We start from the raw sequence: 17,684 nt of genomic DNA, 5'->3' as shown, positions 1-17,684 counted from the left end.
TAACAGCAGATTCAAATATGTCTGTGGGCCCACTGATAATGAAAACACACAGTATTTTGAAGTCAAGTGTAGTCTGTGCTCTTATTAGTTATGTGTGCTTAAGCTTCATTCAGAACACACTGATAAAAGATGAGTGTTTAAGCTCTCACTACAGCACTAATGTCATTTCAGTTCCCTTAAGGTCAGCTTCAAGCAGAGAAAAAAAAAATACTCTCACAGGGTACATTCACTAAAACAGTGAGATAAAGGCTCAATAGGCTAATTTGATGCTCTGCTGGGGGAGGAATCACTAAAAAAAAAAGGGGTGTAACATGGTTGGAGTCATCATTTAGGAAGATTGTGCTAAAGAGTTTCTCGTTTGGATTTGAAGAAATGGGTTTAGCTACTCATCTATAAATCCTTACTAACCTTCGGTTTCATGCACACGATGAAGCATATCATGACCACTGTAGGTGCCATATGCTGGGATGTTGATGTTTATGTTTGTATCGGTCTCAGCTGTAACCTTTCACGCATGTCACAGGGGGTGTGGTTAAGGTGATTGAGTGATTGAATGAATGGGCATATAGTCACCTGTTCACGGCGGCGGCGGCATGGAGAGGGGGTGAGTAGGGAGAGCGTATTTTTTGTTGACCGCATAATTTAACTGCAGACTGAGTTTTTGAACATCTTGCATTGCCTTGCCTGGATTTGTCTGTTTTGATACGCTGGAAATAAATACGGACACAATCGAGAAATACGGAGATGGCTTTGTTGTTGGTGTAGCGAGTCAGCAGTACAATGCTTCCTCACTTAGCCTCTCGGTGACTTCGCTTTTCGTTTGGAGTCACCACAACCACAATTTTCATGAATGGATGGAGGCACCAAAAACTTATTTGCACACCAAGAATTAACTTTACTATGCACCCTTAGTTTGTGTATAGATAAGATTGTTTTCATGTCAAAGAATGCTTTTATGGATTCTTGGTGCTCTATGCTTGGAGTCATTACTTATGCTAAAATTCCCTCTGCAGACCACTTTAGAAATGAAACAAAACACTTGCAATAAACTTCCAACTATCTAGCTCAGATTTAAGCTTGCCACTTCTTCATCAGATGCCCTGAACTGATCTGTATTAATTGAGTGTATAAGACAGAAAGTGCCAGGAGGAAAAGAGGTTTCCATCCCGTCTTCCTTGCCCCCTTCTGCGTTGGAGCCATGGTGTCTCCCAGGGCAAGTTTCCTCTCCTGGGTTGATCAAAGGGTACCAGCAGAATAGTCTGTCAGGCAGAAAGATGCGAAAGGAACTCAACCTGGGTTCCTTGAGCACAAAATTCAAGGAAGGAAGACAACCATAAGTGTACTCAGCCTGGAGACTCTTAACAGCTTTTCACCGTGCTTACAAATGCACTCTACACAGTTACAGAAGTTATTTGACAAATAATAAATAATATTTGAAAGCGTACACTGATGGAGAAGCTTCAAAGGCTTCACGGTTCTCTTCGAGAGAGAGAGAGAGAGAGAGAGAGAGAGTTAGAGAAAGCTGTAGGCTGGAGTTGCCGGTTGATGCTTTGTTTTAGTGCCTCTCCTGTAACATGAATCAAAATCAGCATGAAAGGAGATGCACCGCAGGAAGGAAGGTGTTTTCATGAACTTCAACACTGTCATTTTACCTCCTATGGCAATCATCGCTTTCACAAATGAAACTCATTCTCCCTTTTGACACTTACAAACCTCAGACTGACTTTGTCTAATTTGAATTCCGTTGTTGTCGAGAATCGCACTCTGAGAGCGCCGTGTCTGAAGTAGAGGGCTAATTTGATGACAAACACAGCTGAAAGACCCCATTATTATTCAGAGACAGAAGCTTGCAGTCTGAGCCCAGCCACTTAGTTTGGGTTTAATCTAGCCCAATGGGAGGTTGATCCCGTTCTTTTCGTTTTCACAGTGGATCAGCGAATTGGAGGTGGCGAATCGGCCATTAATACATTCATAGGCAGGTAACTTCATGCATGTCGGTTTCTTGTTAATTCTCATACATGGATAGAAAAACTAAGTAGAGTTATATGCAAGGAACAGACACCCACTCGCACACATTCCCACACGCATTCACAGAAACGAAAATGGCTTCTTTGCAGAAATAGTTTTCGTGTCACACTCTTTGGAGAAAAAGTATCAATTCACACACACACCTTAGGGAAATGTACCCTGGAGTGATTTGACAAACTTCAAAGCAAGACTTAGGATATTTTCTCTTTCAGAAAAGAAAAAAAAAAGAAAATACCAGATGCAACACAACTCTATTTAAAGACTCTGCGGCTTCCAACTGTATTTACATAACTTTAATTCAGTCCCTAATTAAAGCCCCAGAGAATCTCAGCGAGACTTTAATTCAGAATAATTAAAGAGGAAGACACGTGAAATAACAACAGAGACTTCTTTGGTTAAAATCTAAATGCTCAGGTGTAACTCCCTGTAAATTAAATGCTATTGTTAGGTTTTTTTTTAAAAATGGGTTCTAATACAAGAGAGAATGAGGTGTTTTGCTTCAGTATTAAACATGCTGATTGCTCCATTGGGGGAAGACTCTTCTCTCTTCTCGCTTATTTGCCATTTAATGGAAGCTCAGAGAGAAAGAGAGTAAAAAAAAAAAAAAAAAACGTCTGTCCTCCTACGCGGTTTATGATCAGCAATTAGGGTATTCTATCTGGTTTTATATCTCAGGCCATACTGAGGCACATTGCTTTTTATCACTGCTTGTTTTGACTGGTACTGTCTGGTCTATCTTGTTTTAAAACTGGATCAGTGACCAGGAGAAGTTGCAGGAAACTGTCCCAGGAAACTAGATCCTCAAAGTCCCTGAAAGCATCAGGTTATCTGTGTAGCACCAACAGAAATAGCTAAAGTGGCTCTTGTATTTTAATTTCTCACTATTTAGGTCACGTAGGGGGGCCCCCTGTCAGAATCTAGTTTAATCATATACATTTTCGACATGGCGCACGGTCCTCAAACCAATGTGTTCAATCAAAATGATCACAGACATCAGTTGGTTTCCATGTGGGAACCATAGATAGTGTGAAATATGGATGTCATCACCTAATGTACAAAGATCCTAAGGTGGGCTGAATGAAGCCTGGTTGCTTAAACAAACCTCCTGTAATTGTACCTACCTGCCAATCAAAGCAGCCACACTGTTAATTATGAATAACTTTAAGCCTTAATATAATTTTAACCTTAAGCCTTAATATAATTTTAACAAGTTCACCCTCAGTACAGTTGTCACGAACGAATAAATTAGCTATAGAGACCAAAACCAAAAACTGTAAACATGTTTGTTTCTGCTGTGAAGCTCGATTTGGAGACTTACTGTATGGAGGCTGAAGGTTGCTGCTCGATGGGAACATGAATGTGGAAGGGCTCAGAAGGGACTCACAGGTCCCTGAGTGGTTGGTTCCATTTTTCATCAGCATGCATGCAGTGATTGTACATTTCTACAGCTCTGCCTGTGCTATCCAACACGTCCAATAACAAATTATGAATGGGTATAGCTTCTTTGAACTTCTTTCTACAGATAAATCTGGATATTACACGAGCAGTAGCACACAGGGACAATTACTCAATGTCATCTAAAAAGGAGATAAATAATACTGGAAAAATCTGCATCTCATTTCGAACAATCAATGTGTTTACTGATAAGGGATCTCATTTGGTGTGTGCCTGATTAACAAACACATCGATGGGAACACAAAAATCTTTAGGCATTCTTTGGCGTTAAATCATCCGCGTCATTACAGTCAGCCTTTACGACGTCTGCTGCAGTAACATTAGAGCTGAGGGCCAAGAGGCCAAGACGTCCACGGTATTAAAAATAGCATGTCCACTGAAAGCCGAACATTATCTCCACCTTGTCCATTTTTATGAATATTGGGACTACAGGTGGCAAAAAAGTCGAAGAGTATCCTCTCTTCTGCATACGAAAAGCGGGACGATCTTAAATTTAGAACACATTAATGCTCGTGGGAGCCAACTATTGTCCTTTCTGGATATAAATCTATGAAAAACGACAATAAAAATGATATATATCTGCAATTATCTCATTAAACTAGGTCATGGTAATCCATAACTCATTTTCACAGCTCTGAGGTTTATGGGGAGGAGGACAAATTTAGCTTGTTTAGAACATGAAGACAGTAATTTGTCATTTTTTATCTTTTATTCATTCTGTGAGGGCATGCTGTGTTCTCCAGATCTAAAGAGTAACAAAGCTCAAGTCTTCGTGACATTGATTAAACTATTACCACGAGAGATTTCAGCTCCTTCGATGTGATTTTTACAGCTAATGAGACTGACATCAATGACTTGATTAAAAATGTAGAAGACCTCTGCGAGATGTCTCTCTGATTCTGCTAAAAGGGCCAAATATTAATGATTTATTTGCTTTTATTTGAAAAGTATGTAAGGGAATGTATTGGATGCTTTTAGGGGATGGGGTTTGCGAGCCTGTGCTCACAATCTCAGCGTAGTGCAAAGCACTACAGGGCATAAAAGAAAAGAATAAAAAACAGATCTCCAAACCCAACAGAGGAATGATTACACTTCTCTCTGCCGCTTGTGACATTTCTAGAAGTTAATTATTCATCATGCTTTTCTCCCTCTGTTGCTGGGGGGCAGCTCCTGAGACTGTTTCAACCGAAAAGGAGAAAAAGAGCAGCACTCTTCCGTCTCCTCCTCCTCCTCCTCCCACTATGACTCAAGACCTCCCTCGTTTTGTCTTTCTTTTTCTCCTTTTTTTTCCACCCATCCCTCCTTCTTGCTTAATCTTCCTGTCAAGCTGTTTTACTCCACAGAGATCAAGCATGGGGAGGAGTTAGGAGGCGATTGGGCTATTTCCATAGCTACGAGGACAGTTGCTGCACCGTTTGTCATTGGAGGGGGGGGCGGCTCGGTTGGTTGGTTGGTTTGGGGGGGGCTTGCGAACACACGTCTGCTGAAAGGCTTCCTGTCATCCGCTCTTAGGGAATAGAAAGGGCTTGCTATCGTCGGCTGTCCTCTTGCGATCAAAAGATAGGAGCGCAGGGAGAAAAACAGAGACAGGTGTGGGCTGAACTCTCCTGCCTTGCTGCTCCCCTGGAGCCAGCTGTGACATTTGGTGGGACAAAAAAGCTAAAGAATTTCAAGATTAACTGTCTGTTAAAAATGTCTGTGCTTATTTAAGTTTCCTCCGACATTCATATTTTCCAGGAACTGTATGTTATTTATCATAAAGCAGATGGTACCCTATGTATTTCTTTTTTTAAACCCTTGGGGAGGGACTACATGGAGGGAATACATGTATTTCTGCGGTATGCTTTGAAGAATAAGCTCCTGATCTCAGCCATACAAGTATAAAAGAACTTGGAAAGTGCAAATCCTTTAACCCTACCCACTCACCTTTCTCTTTAAATGATGAATGTTCAGGCTAACTATAGATCAAATGAGATATGGCCCGTTATGGCTGCTAAAATGCTCCCAGTTCTTTCATCCTTGTGGAGAGAGAGAGAGAGAAAAGGATTGTGGGGGCTGCACTTTTTTTTTGGCTGGCTTCATACCTGATACAAATGCATAAGAGGCTGATTACACTGTATTCAAAGGCGTTTCAAGTCCGACTCTAGAATATCCTTTAGCTGAATGAACATTTCGGCTGTATTATTTGTTCAGCAGCAAACACACTGCGCCGTTCCCCAGACTAAGTCTAACTTGGGAATAATGATCTTGGGAATGTTTGTTCACTTTGCCCACAGCGCCCCCCATTACTGCTTTCAGAAGTCGAATTCTTCATCTTTGAAGATAGATACATTCTGCAATATATTATTATTACATATTGTTTCCCTTTGAATCCTTATGGCTTCCTGAATAGACAAAAGCTCGCTGAGCCGAGCTGTTATATTTCAGACCTGCAGCATTTTCACATGAATTAAATCCAGCGCACTTTAATGGGAGTTGTCTCACAGTCAAACAGATGGAGGTGGTTCAGCATGACTGCAGGTGTGAAAATGTGCCTCTGTAGATTTGATGAATGGTGTGTAGGATGACAGTATGAAGAGGGAATTATCTGTGACTCTTTCATTTTGCAACACTGCTAAACACAGATATGTTAATGCCGTAATCATGAAAGCAGAATGGCTTCTCTTCGTTATTATTTCACAGTCATGGGTCTTATTTAAGTGGGCAATGTACAGACAAAAACTATAGGACCTTTGTGGTCCCTACAAAAGCAGGTAACACCTGAAAACAAAGCTGGTTTTGACGCAGTCCATTTGAGCTACTCAGTGACAGAGAGAGTCAGAGATGAAAAAGCTGGTAGAGCTCTAATGTAAGGTATAATTAAATGTTAATTCACCGCAGAACACGTGTACTTTCACTGCGCTTTGAAATTCTCTTTCTCAAGCTCTCACTGCAATAAAAACTATTTTAATTGGCAGAAAGTATTTTGTTGGTCTTCCTTTGCTTTAAGCAACAGAATGCAATATTGCAGCTGCCTCACTGAATTAAGTAAGGTTAAGATAAATCAACAGGGATTTGCAAGTAATCAATAACAGTTGCTCCACTATTACCTTAATGACTTTAAAGATTTCAGTCTTCTTTTGGTAGCACTACACTTCCAAACTCCTCCCTGAACTCCATGAATGTCTTCCGTACTACCAGAGAAGCAAAGGTGAAGTATTAAGATATTAATTTTGTCAGAGCATCATATTTAATCATTTAATGTTATATGTCATGGTTTAATTCTGCACTAAGCTATTTAGTGTCAGTCTGCTTGTCTGTTACCTCTTCATTTACACTGGCCATGTTCAAATGTGTTCATTTGAACTGCTTTTAAACAGATTTTAAACACCATTACTTGCATCACAGTGGATATAGTTGCAGTCACTGTTTAAGATGATGTTTACCAGCACTTGGTGTGAATTTTCAATGTGTTTGTTATATAGCATGAACCCTTAATTGCAACATGTGGTTGCAGGTTATGGCAGAAGGTGATGAGGGGGAATGCCATCCTCCTTATTTGCAAAAAATGACAAAAACACATACCCCTTGTTAACCCTCTGGGATTCTATCTGCTATCCTCCCTCTCCAGGCCCGAGTACTGAGTTCATTTAAAGACAGACTATAGAAATATAACCAACAAACTTTTGAGAATTATTAAATTTTACAGGGAGCTTCTGTTTTTTAACCAGCACAAATTTTCTAGCCTTTACAATATTAGTTTAACAGGAAACTCACAGACCAATCATCTGACGTGATGCCAAATGTGTGCATTCTGATAAGCGCTGCGATTCGAGTCAGTGAGGGAGATTACACACACACAGGAGACAAGACAAAAGACAGTCGGAGAAATAAGTGAGTCAGAGAAAAGTAAATTCACATAAAGTACGTGACGGCTTTAAGATTAAGTGCCGTATATTGAAGCCGCCTAGTTATAAATGTCTGGATGTAGTCAACAACCAGACTCTGAAATCAAATAAAGAAAGTACAATTCAATAATGTTTCACCAAAGTCCATTATCTGTTTTTACATTTAACTCAAGGCACTATAAATACTAAATCCTGCAACAATACTCTACCTGATTTTTTCATTTCGAGTAAAATAAAGGCTGCATTGAAAAATAAGATACATAAGAGCCTCTGAAGCATGTACAGCTTGAGATAAAATACTAGCTGTCAGTGGCAGCAGATGGATTTGTAATTGTGCCTTTTTCTCTCAGTTCCACCCTTCTGTCAGTTTCTTCTTGGATCTATAATATTCTCTAAAATATGGTTCATATAGTAACTTGAAAGAAATGGTATTCCAATCACTAGGGCGCTCCCATTGGGATTTCCTCCCTTTAAAAATGAACAAATTGCCTACTGCTCAAAGCTGACTCGATATGTCGATCTATGTGTAATCAAAGTCAAATCTAACTTTGATTTTTCTTTTTAAATTAGTAACTTCAAAATCTTTCCATGTAACCCAGTTACTACAGAATTAAACACCTGCTGGGGTACAAGTACCCCTGGGTGGGAGTCAGTACTCTAAAGCATCCATAAACCATTTATGTGGCTTCAACTATCACAAGCAAAATTTCAAATCCTGAAAGATATAAAGATGCTTTCATTCACTTTCATTCAAGTCAGTGCAAACCTTCATCTTATGGGTTATACTAAGCTGTGGGCTGTGGCTAACCATGCACTTAAAACCAGCAGTGACTTTGTGGGTGTGTATCACCAATAAGCTGCTGTCTCGCAGGATTACTCTCCATACTGTGTAACACTAAGAAAGTACACAAGCCAGTTACAGCACTCCTGAACTGTCAGTCGATAGCTGATCTTTAAAAGAGACAAAACAATCAACGTATACATCCTGATGAACACACACATACAAGACATATCATATGTTAACTGGCCTTACTATCTGAAAAGATTATTAGATCATTAAAGGATATAAAAAAATGAGATTTTTCATATATACAAATTAATATTATCATGAATATGCTTTAAAGCATTTAAAAACACATAAAACAAACAAAAACCCAAATACTGTATATTATGCCAGACTAGAAAAAAATCTGAGACAGCTGAAGAAAAACAAGCAGAATCAATAACTGTGTTAATGCTATTTCCCATTATCTTTACAAATGATGAGGTGTTTAAAACTACTCCCCGTCTCTGCTCATTTAAAGTTGAACCGTGCTCGACTTCCTCCTGTCACTGAAACGCGGAAACCTCTCCACCAGCTGTCACTCTCTCTGCTCTCTGTCGCACCACGACTCGCCCGGCATTCATTTGAAATGAATGAGCACCGGCCGCTTTGTCTCGTGTCGCTGCTGCCGGTGTGTGAGCGCGACAAGTTTGCTCATGTGTTGCTTCTAATGCAACCCGAACGACTGCCTCTCATGTTTGTATGGTTCAGCTACTGCTAGTGAGCTTGATTCGGAGTCGCTTGCACCCAGACGTTAATCTCTTCTGAAAACCTCTTCATCTTCCCTCTTGCATCTTGACTATTATTAATGAGCGGGTATATTATTTAATAGATGGGGACAGGCAAAGCTGGTGTAACGCGTGAGATACAGAGCTAATTGGCAGGTCACAATGATGTATAGTAACGATGAGTCTTGATTAAAACTAATGTTGCGCGTTTACCCCACCAAGTAACACTTGCCACAGTTTAACATCAATAATACATCAAGAGCACACACACCCTCATACATCATATGCCTTATACAAAGTTAGAGTCATACTTTAACTAGAGATATATATAATAATAATTTCACTTCATCACACATCGCTGACTCCCTCCATGTTTATTTCCCTCTCATCATCTCACCGGTAAGACCCACATGGAATTTCCTCGTGTACCCAGGTCCTGGTATGATATATTATGCATAAAACATTTGCCTTTGCACTAAGAATAATTCATGCAGACATAATTGAGCACAGAAGAAGAAGTCAAAATGTCTGCTGTGACTACGCAGTTGACAGTGATTACTCATGATAATAACGTATCACGTGCAATTTGTATTCACATGTTGACAAATGTTTGAAAGAACGAGTGCCTTCGAAGGCACGAGTGCAAAATAATAGGGTGTTCATAGATAAAACGTCACTTGAAAGCTTTCAGTTTTTCCATGTATTACAGCTGCTAATATGTAGTTTGGCTCTTTTCTAATGATAGTACTCAAAGTGGCTGATTTTGAATTGTTTAAGTACCCTATATTTATTTACAACTGTGTTGTCTTGGAGTCGGTTTAAATGTTTTCTATTAGCTTTGATTTCCCAGAGCACTTCACTACTGCACCTCATCATTAGTGTCTTTTGGAGAGCATTTCACTGACAGCATGTGTGGGTAAGTGGGCTGGATGTTATCCTATTGGTCCACTCCAGATGCTCTTCAAAAGCAGCAAAATGCCAAAGTCAGAAATTCTCATAATTGCAGCTCAAGTCCCAGCCAGCTAGTTTGTTTATCTCACTCAAACTGGATTCTTTTGTTTGTGAAAAATGGCAGGTACGGCATGGTTGACCAAACAAATTGAAATCTCTCAAGTCAATCTGATTCCAATGTTGGCCAACGTCACATGAGATTAATTTATCGGATATCTATATAGCCCAGATTGATGTCAGTATTAGATTTCAGGTTTGCTTGCCATTTGTGAAACTAAATGCCATCCACCGGTCAAAATAAAGAAGACAATTTTGCTCAAGCGGCAGGATTAGAGTCATAAAATCATGAGAGAGATGAATGAGAGCCAACAACCCATCACATCTGATATCCTCAGAAATTAACCTTCGGGGTGGAAAGACTGAGCCAAGAGTAGTCATCGGAGATACAGAGCGAAAGTGGAGGAGAGAAAGAGAGGAAGGTAGACAAATGCTGGGAGAGTTGGCAGGCCTGTAAGGCTGTAATTCAGAGAGAAGACCACATTAATATTTAGAAGTGCTCTCAGGTAAAACAAAATGAGCAGAGCAGCCCCAGCTTGACTGGCAAGACTGGCAACAGACAGGGCATAAAGATCCACTGAGTATGCAGCAGTCACACCGACACGAAGCTTCACACAGAAGAAAGTCAGTACATTCGCATCAGAAATCGTCAACTTACCAATAACAGTCACAGCACATGCACACAGTATAAGACAGGTAGAGATCCATCCAAAGGTGGATTCATGGGTACAAAATTTTGAGCCTGATCTAAAACAGACCCTTGGATAACCTGACTGAATCTAATGTGCATAAATACATAAAACAAAGCTGAACCAATCCAAAAGGAACCTGAGAACAATCAGAAACAACAATGCACCCAATGCAAAACATGGTCATCCCAAACAAACCGATACAAAGTGAAACGGTCCCAGCATGGCGAGCCATGAATTAACAAGCAGCCGTCATGTTTAGCCATGCTAGAAGCCTGGTTATATAGACGGTCAGTCATTTTAGTCCAGACTGAAACATCTCAGTATGTCTTTTCATAAAGTTCCTTTAATGGTTCCCAGAGGATAAATCCTAGAGAAGCTGGTGATCTGACTTCCCGACTTTCCCTCCTGTGGTTGACAATAAAGGTTTTAAGTAAAATGCCTTGACATCTCTTGTATGGACAAAGTCCCCCTCAGGATGAATTGCAATAATTTTGGTGATCTCTTCAAGGTCCGGTGTGTGTGATTTAGAGGGTTGTGTTTACAGAATATGGCAGAAATGGAATCATTTCATCATTCATTCATAACTATCATAACACCCTCTCCTTCCAAGCCTGAAGGTGAAACTTGAAACGAGGGGCTTGGAATCTGCAGCTACACTAGATGCAACTAAATCCCGGTCCTTTAACTTTGCCCCAATCAGCTCCAAAGCACAAGTTCATAACAAAATACCTGCAAAATAAATGAGCCTCAGCTGTACAGTTAATACAGAATAGCATGTTAATATATATGCCAGAAGCCTTGGTAGACAAATAGTTAAGATGCATATTAACTATGCCTATTACATAGGTATTAGACATAATGCATGGACCTCAGACCCATGGCAATATAACTGAAGCCAGCCTAGATCTGATTAGACTGAATGGAATTTGGTACTGAGTCAGGTCTTGGTAGAAATCCAGAGGACCTGTAAAGACCTCTACCATACAGTACACTTAATCTGCCCTTGGGGGTAAAAAGGTAAAAATGTGAAAAAGCTTGCTGAGCAGCAAATCTAACTTAGAGAGAGAAAATGTGTTAGATGGAGGAGGAAAGACCTTGACAGAGGGGGAAAACGGAGGGAGCGAGTTGACATGAAGAAAGACACGATGAGCAAGGAGTAGAACATTGAAATGCCATGAAGACTTTGATCACGGGCACATGAAACCATTAAAACTCAGGCAAGGGCAGTGTGATGGTCTTGCTAAACACCCTCTCCGATATCGGGATAATGAGAGGTTTGAGTGAAAAAGTGTGTCCGAAGGGGCGACATATCTTCAGGCCCTCCAGCGCTGTTTGCCTGTAATGAGGTTGCCAAGAGTTCAGTGCTAATTAAGCGCCAGGCATCATTAGAATTTTATGATTTTTTAAAATGCTTCAAACATAAATATGGTCAACATAAAAAAAAACAAAAAATACGACCATTATGGTCTACTAAAAACATCCATAAATGCCCCTTCAGATGGAATAAAATGATTTTGAAATAAATGTCACAATAGAGTAAAAGAAAAAGAACTTTTATAAATTACAAAAAGTCCAATGGGTACTCAAAAGTTCCCAAGGCTGAACATTTCTATCAATAGCTTCCAAAAGAGGTGGTGACCCTTATAAACAGTGGAAAGTAAGTGCTGAGGTGTCAGACATATGTTTAATTCATTGCGTCAAGCATGCTTTTCACAGTTGCCATCACCTCACCTCTTATTTAGAGTCTTATTCACGATGAGTACGTAGCAGGGATGCCACCCTGGTGAAATGTGTGGAAGCAATGTTTAAAATGATGAATTGTTAATCTGTATGTTGTTCTGTTGTCTTACGTCTGACCAGGCGTAAACAATGTGGCACTGTTATGTACAAAGAACTGACAAAAGCGTTACATATTGTTTAATTGAAAGCCCTTAGGAAACCCCAGATGGATGACAAAATACAAATGGGATTATGAGAAGAGGGATTCTCGCTATGAAGACTTCTGTCCCTGTCACTAGGAGATCTGTTCAATCATTCCTCAATCAAATTTTCAATCACCCCATCTGTGCTCGTTCAACATTCCTTAATGAGAACATTCTGCTCATAAATTTTTACATGTTCTGGAAAATAAAATCCCATCCTCCTTTTTTTAAAGAGAGTTTTTCTGCAGCACAGTCCAAACCAGACAATGGTACCAGCACAAGTAGAGAGGTGGAGGAATATACCTGTAGGCTGGTGATGAGAGGCATCAAATAAAGTACCTGGGCCTTGTGGAGAAGGCTATGAATTGCTCTGGTCCTCATACATATCGAAATTACTGGCAGAATTGCTGCAAATTGCAGCTATCTCCACTCCAGCAGTGCAATCTAGTGCAGATGGAGTGTCTGCCAGGGTACAGCCACACCAATCAGAGCGAGCATACCCTCCTGAAGGAAGCAGAGGCAGTGCTGGAGGCTGAGGCATCATTGTGTCAGCATCAAGGCTGATTGGCGAGACCTCAGCTGGCTAGCTGACTGGATCCCTGGACAGGCAGCATCAGTGTGTTGGACTGACTGAAGAGGAATCACACTCTTGAATAATTGATTGGATATGAATGCAGTATTGGAGAAGCTTTAACTGAAAACACTTACATGTGCTCTAAATAATAGATTGCAGGGGATTCAAGTCCTGGGAGATACTGTAGTTTATATTTCTCTTTGTCATGCGGGATATAGTATCACATCATATATTCCTGTATTTCCTGTCAGCTGGGTTCCACTCTCATCTTAATCACACCCCCTGGTATGTTTTGATTTGCACTTTGTAGCATGTGCTGGCATGTTAATCATCATATTAGGTACAGTCTGCATAATGCACGTGTACACATGTACTCACACTGGAAATGCCATATACTTTAGTAGTTTGTAGTGCTTAATAAGGTGTCCTTGTAGATTAAGAGATCATTGGTGCTTTTGCTGTTAAAGTAGAAAAGAGCACATGCGCTTGTGGTCACATGCAAGACATGCTCATGCATATTTGAATATGTATATTAAATATACATATGCATCCGTCTGCATTAAGGTATGCAGACCAAGTATGTCACTGTGTCTGTGTGGAGTGATTTGTAAATATGAATCAGAAGACAGATGATATACTTCTACATTATGTGCAGTAGTAAAATAGAGTGAAATAGATTTTTCTTTTCAAAGATATCAATAAAAAAAAGTGTTGATGGGCACATGTGACAATATCTAATAATAAATAGACAGGACACTTGTGAATTTGTCCTGTGAATACACACACATTATATATATATATATATATATATATAGTGCATAACCTTATTATTATTTATTATTATGGGTGTCTTTCCAAATAATAAGTGAATAGCCAGGGACCAATGTAATACATAAGCTACATAAAGCCCTTTTCATGTGGAGCCAATTATTATGGCAGCAGTTGTATGAAACGCTCTTAAAATTGTGCACTGTGTCATAGTGAGGAATTAAACACAGTGTTAGCAAACTGCTGTGGTTGTACTACCCCCTGAAATGGTTTTTCTGGATTATAACTATCAGTGGGCACTGCTGGAGGGAGGAAATCTGGAGGGTAAAAAAGCAAGCGGGCAGTATGAGCCACATGGGCACAGTGTGTGGGCAGACGCTGACTGTAAAGAGCTGCACCAGGCACTAAAAAACAATTGTTTTCCTGATGTTAGGGTCATCTAGGTGATCCCAATAAGCATTGTTTTGCTTTAGTTCAGTATGTCGTAATCTTGTTGTGGACATGTGCACATATGGAATTATAGCATTACTAACAAATCCATTATTCATAGAGACTGTTATAGAAATAATTAATTGTGGACCGAGCAGGGAAACTGTAATGAACACAACATGGTCCTTAAACATGCGACCCAGCCAGTCCAGCCAATTAAAAAACTAAGTCAGTGTGGGCACGAATGTGTGGGCTTTACCAACAACTGTGAAGAAGTGATAGTAAATGTACAGTAGGTCACTTTGCATGGTTATTTGTGCAAGATTTAAACTTATTGGCAATATGCAAGCAGTGTTGTTGGAACATACAGGACAGCAACAATCCATGATCTATGTGCTGCAATTAGAATAATTACTCTTTGTGCATCATGGATGAATAAATTATTGAAAATTCTCAGTGTCAACCACTATGAAATAATAAATCAACTAAAGAGATGACTCTGTATGCATCAAGAGTAATTCTGTCAATGCTTTGTTAAAATAGTGGTGACATGCAGGCGTGAGTGGTTAACGATCCCTAAATAGAGCAACAGCTAACTTGTGTTGAACAAGCACCCTGATATGTTGCAGGATATGCAAACTGACAACTTGTTTCTTCACTGGCAGGTCTGGTGGATCTAATGTCACCTGCTGTAAACAGCTGACGGGGTCTTTAAATTTAAGATTTGCTTCGTCAAACAGAACAAAGCATTGTGAGCACTAGCCCTGCGCTGCATGAAACGGCAAATTATATTGTGGGAATCATTTTAAAATGCAATAATAATTCGTGCAGTGTGGTTCTGTGAGGACTGCTGTGAGAGGCTAAGAGAATCAAGAGTTTTGACAGCAACGTGACAGGAGGTTTTTTAGAAACAATGGAAAGCAACACACGGGGATGGATGGTGAGCACCTGGCGGAATAATGAGGCTATTTATTCCCTCTAACGGGAACAGAGACAGAGAGTTCGGAGGGATACTGTGTTGAGCCTTGTGGAGACTTTCTCTAAGCTGTGACCTTCCTGCAAGGTAGCAGCCTTTATTGACTCTACGCCAGTTTCTTATGCACGTTGTGGCTGTGCATGTATATGAGCTTGTGCATAGTTAGCCTTGTTAGTCTTTTTTTCTTTTGCATTTATGCATATGCATCTTATACAATACTGGAAAATGTATTCCTAGAGTGATGGAATTACAAAACACTATTTAGAAAGGTGTTGAAAAACATTTAAAATAGTCCACATCTGAACAAATGTATTAGTTTTTTCCATAAATGTGTTATGAATAAAAAAGTATAACTGTTCTTAATTAATCTCTTACTGTAGCTTAAGCCCCTTCCTGAGTCGCCTATGCTTTAATTTATTCACCGCTCCCTTCCTAACAACCTATTGGATTTGTACTCTCCTGAACTGCTGCTTCGCTAACTCCAGTGTGCTCCAACCTAATCGCTGACAAATCCTTGCCAAAGTCGCTCATCTGTTTCCTTTCCCAGCTATCTCACCAATTTTTCAACACATATCATCTCTCCAATTCTTTTTTTTTCACCTGTCCTCTCTGTCTTGACTCTTAAAGTCTCAATAAATAATATATTTCCACAGACTACATGGGCATGGACACTGGCAAGCTGTGCAGCCGAAGGTCCTGCTTTTAAATGAGACAAAAGCGTCACCGATCTATTAAAGATCGGAGTAATAAATCTCCCGGAGCATGATCGATCAATGCTCCATCCCCCTATTTTTTTCACTAAGCTGTGAGAAGCACTGACCTCTGACCTTGCTGCTGTTAGTGGTACTGCTGCCAAACTGGGAGAAGAAGCAGCAACATATGAATTGAGTATTTGGCCGATTTTCACAGATGAATCATTGACAGGGTCAAGGCCTGTCTGCAGCAATAGTTGTTTTCTTTGTTTGTGTTTTTACTCCACAGATATGCCTTTAGAGTAATCAGTGCTTCTGTCTACCATAGATATTGATGCGGGTTTGTGATGCAATTTCATCATAGACTTCAGGGTTATGCAAAGTAAATGTGGAGAAGAAGAGGTGCTTTAGGAATAGCCCCCATGAGTGTGATCAAATGTTTATTCAAACTCTTGCCTGGCTATGCAGGGCTATTTTCACTTGCACAAAACTGTCCATAGACAAAATAATTGAAAAAAAAAAAAAAAAGGTACACAAAGAAAGGCAAAATGGGCCGTCATCCTCACAGGAATTGTGATGTTCTTTGATTTGTGCTCCCTTTTGTAGATACAGTCCTCTTTAGATTTTCTATTGCGTGACAAGAATATAAATACGAGCCTCAGGATGCTGCATTGTGGTAGAGGCAAGCTGGGGAGGATAAATGCGCGAGGATGTGTTTATGCATGGGTCCGTGGGAAAGAAAAAGATTAGGAGGAAGGAAATGATAAAAAAAAAAATAAAATAAAAATAAAATAAATCACCAACAGAGAAATAGCTACATAAGGTAAACATGTGGAGTGGCTCTGTACAGAAAAATGCTGCATTATTATGTGTTTGAAATTTAGGATGTTCTTAGATGCTGGTACGCAGCACGTCTATACTGTAAGTTCTTTGCTCTGTTTAGGTGGCGGATGCCCTTAAAAAGCCCTTCATAAGAGAGAATGTGGTTGTGCATCATGCAGTGTGGCAGAAGCCATCAACAACCTTGAAATGGGTGGCTGACAATCGCAGCTAAATCGCTGCATTATTATGATCTTTTTGTCGGCGGTTCTTGCGGTTCAACAACAACTGTAACGCCTCAATGCCTTGCCCATCCTTTTCTCTCAGGACACCAACTACTCAACAAAATAAGCATGTTTGGCCCCTTTTTTTTCCCATCACATCTATTCTTTCAGCCCTCCCATTGTATGTGTGTTCCAGCGATGTGTGCAGACAGTGTGTTCTCTCCAGACTTGAAGATGAATGGGTTCCCCTGCTGTGTGTGGCTCCTCTGCTCTGAGTAGTTCTACAGGCTGGGAGTTAATTGCCAGAGACTCTGTGCTGTTTCACCATTGATCTGTGAAACATGGCTAGGACTCCAGTCACAGAAATGATACAAAGCATAGGAGAGGGATGAAGGGAATAAAATAGCAAAAGAAAGACAACAGACATTTGGCAGCTGATTTACCGTGAGTGTTTGAGTGTGAGTGCAGATGAGGGTGTTTTTTTTTTTTTTTAAATCGCATCTTCTCCTTCATTGTACTTTGTGACCATCGGTGAAGTCACTTACATGAAAAGATGGTGGTTACATTTTTCCACTGAACACTGTGCTTTAACATTTTGATGCCTGTCGCTACACACTGTTTTTCTCTCTTCAGTCTATTCAGGCTTCTCCTTTGAAGGG

The 17,684-nt window shown here is 40.1% G+C and overlaps 1 protein-coding gene across 5 annotated transcripts in view; it reads right to left on the bottom strand.

The window, feature by feature from the left end:
- Positions 1-17,684, bottom strand: part of fibcd1b (fibrinogen C domain containing 1b) — a 144,665-nt gene that overhangs the window by 6,943 nt on the left and 120,038 nt on the right. The gene's annotated exons all lie outside the window — the stretch shown is intronic.

This window comes from Larimichthys crocea, chromosome IX (genome assembly GCF_000972845.2).
Source record: "Larimichthys crocea isolate SSNF chromosome IX, L_crocea_2.0, whole genome shotgun sequence".
In the NCBI taxonomy this organism is placed as follows: domain Eukaryota; kingdom Metazoa; phylum Chordata; class Actinopteri; family Sciaenidae; genus Larimichthys; species Larimichthys crocea.
The sequence above is the reverse complement of the archived record's forward strand: the minus strand, read 5'-3'. Positions and strand labels throughout refer to the sequence as shown.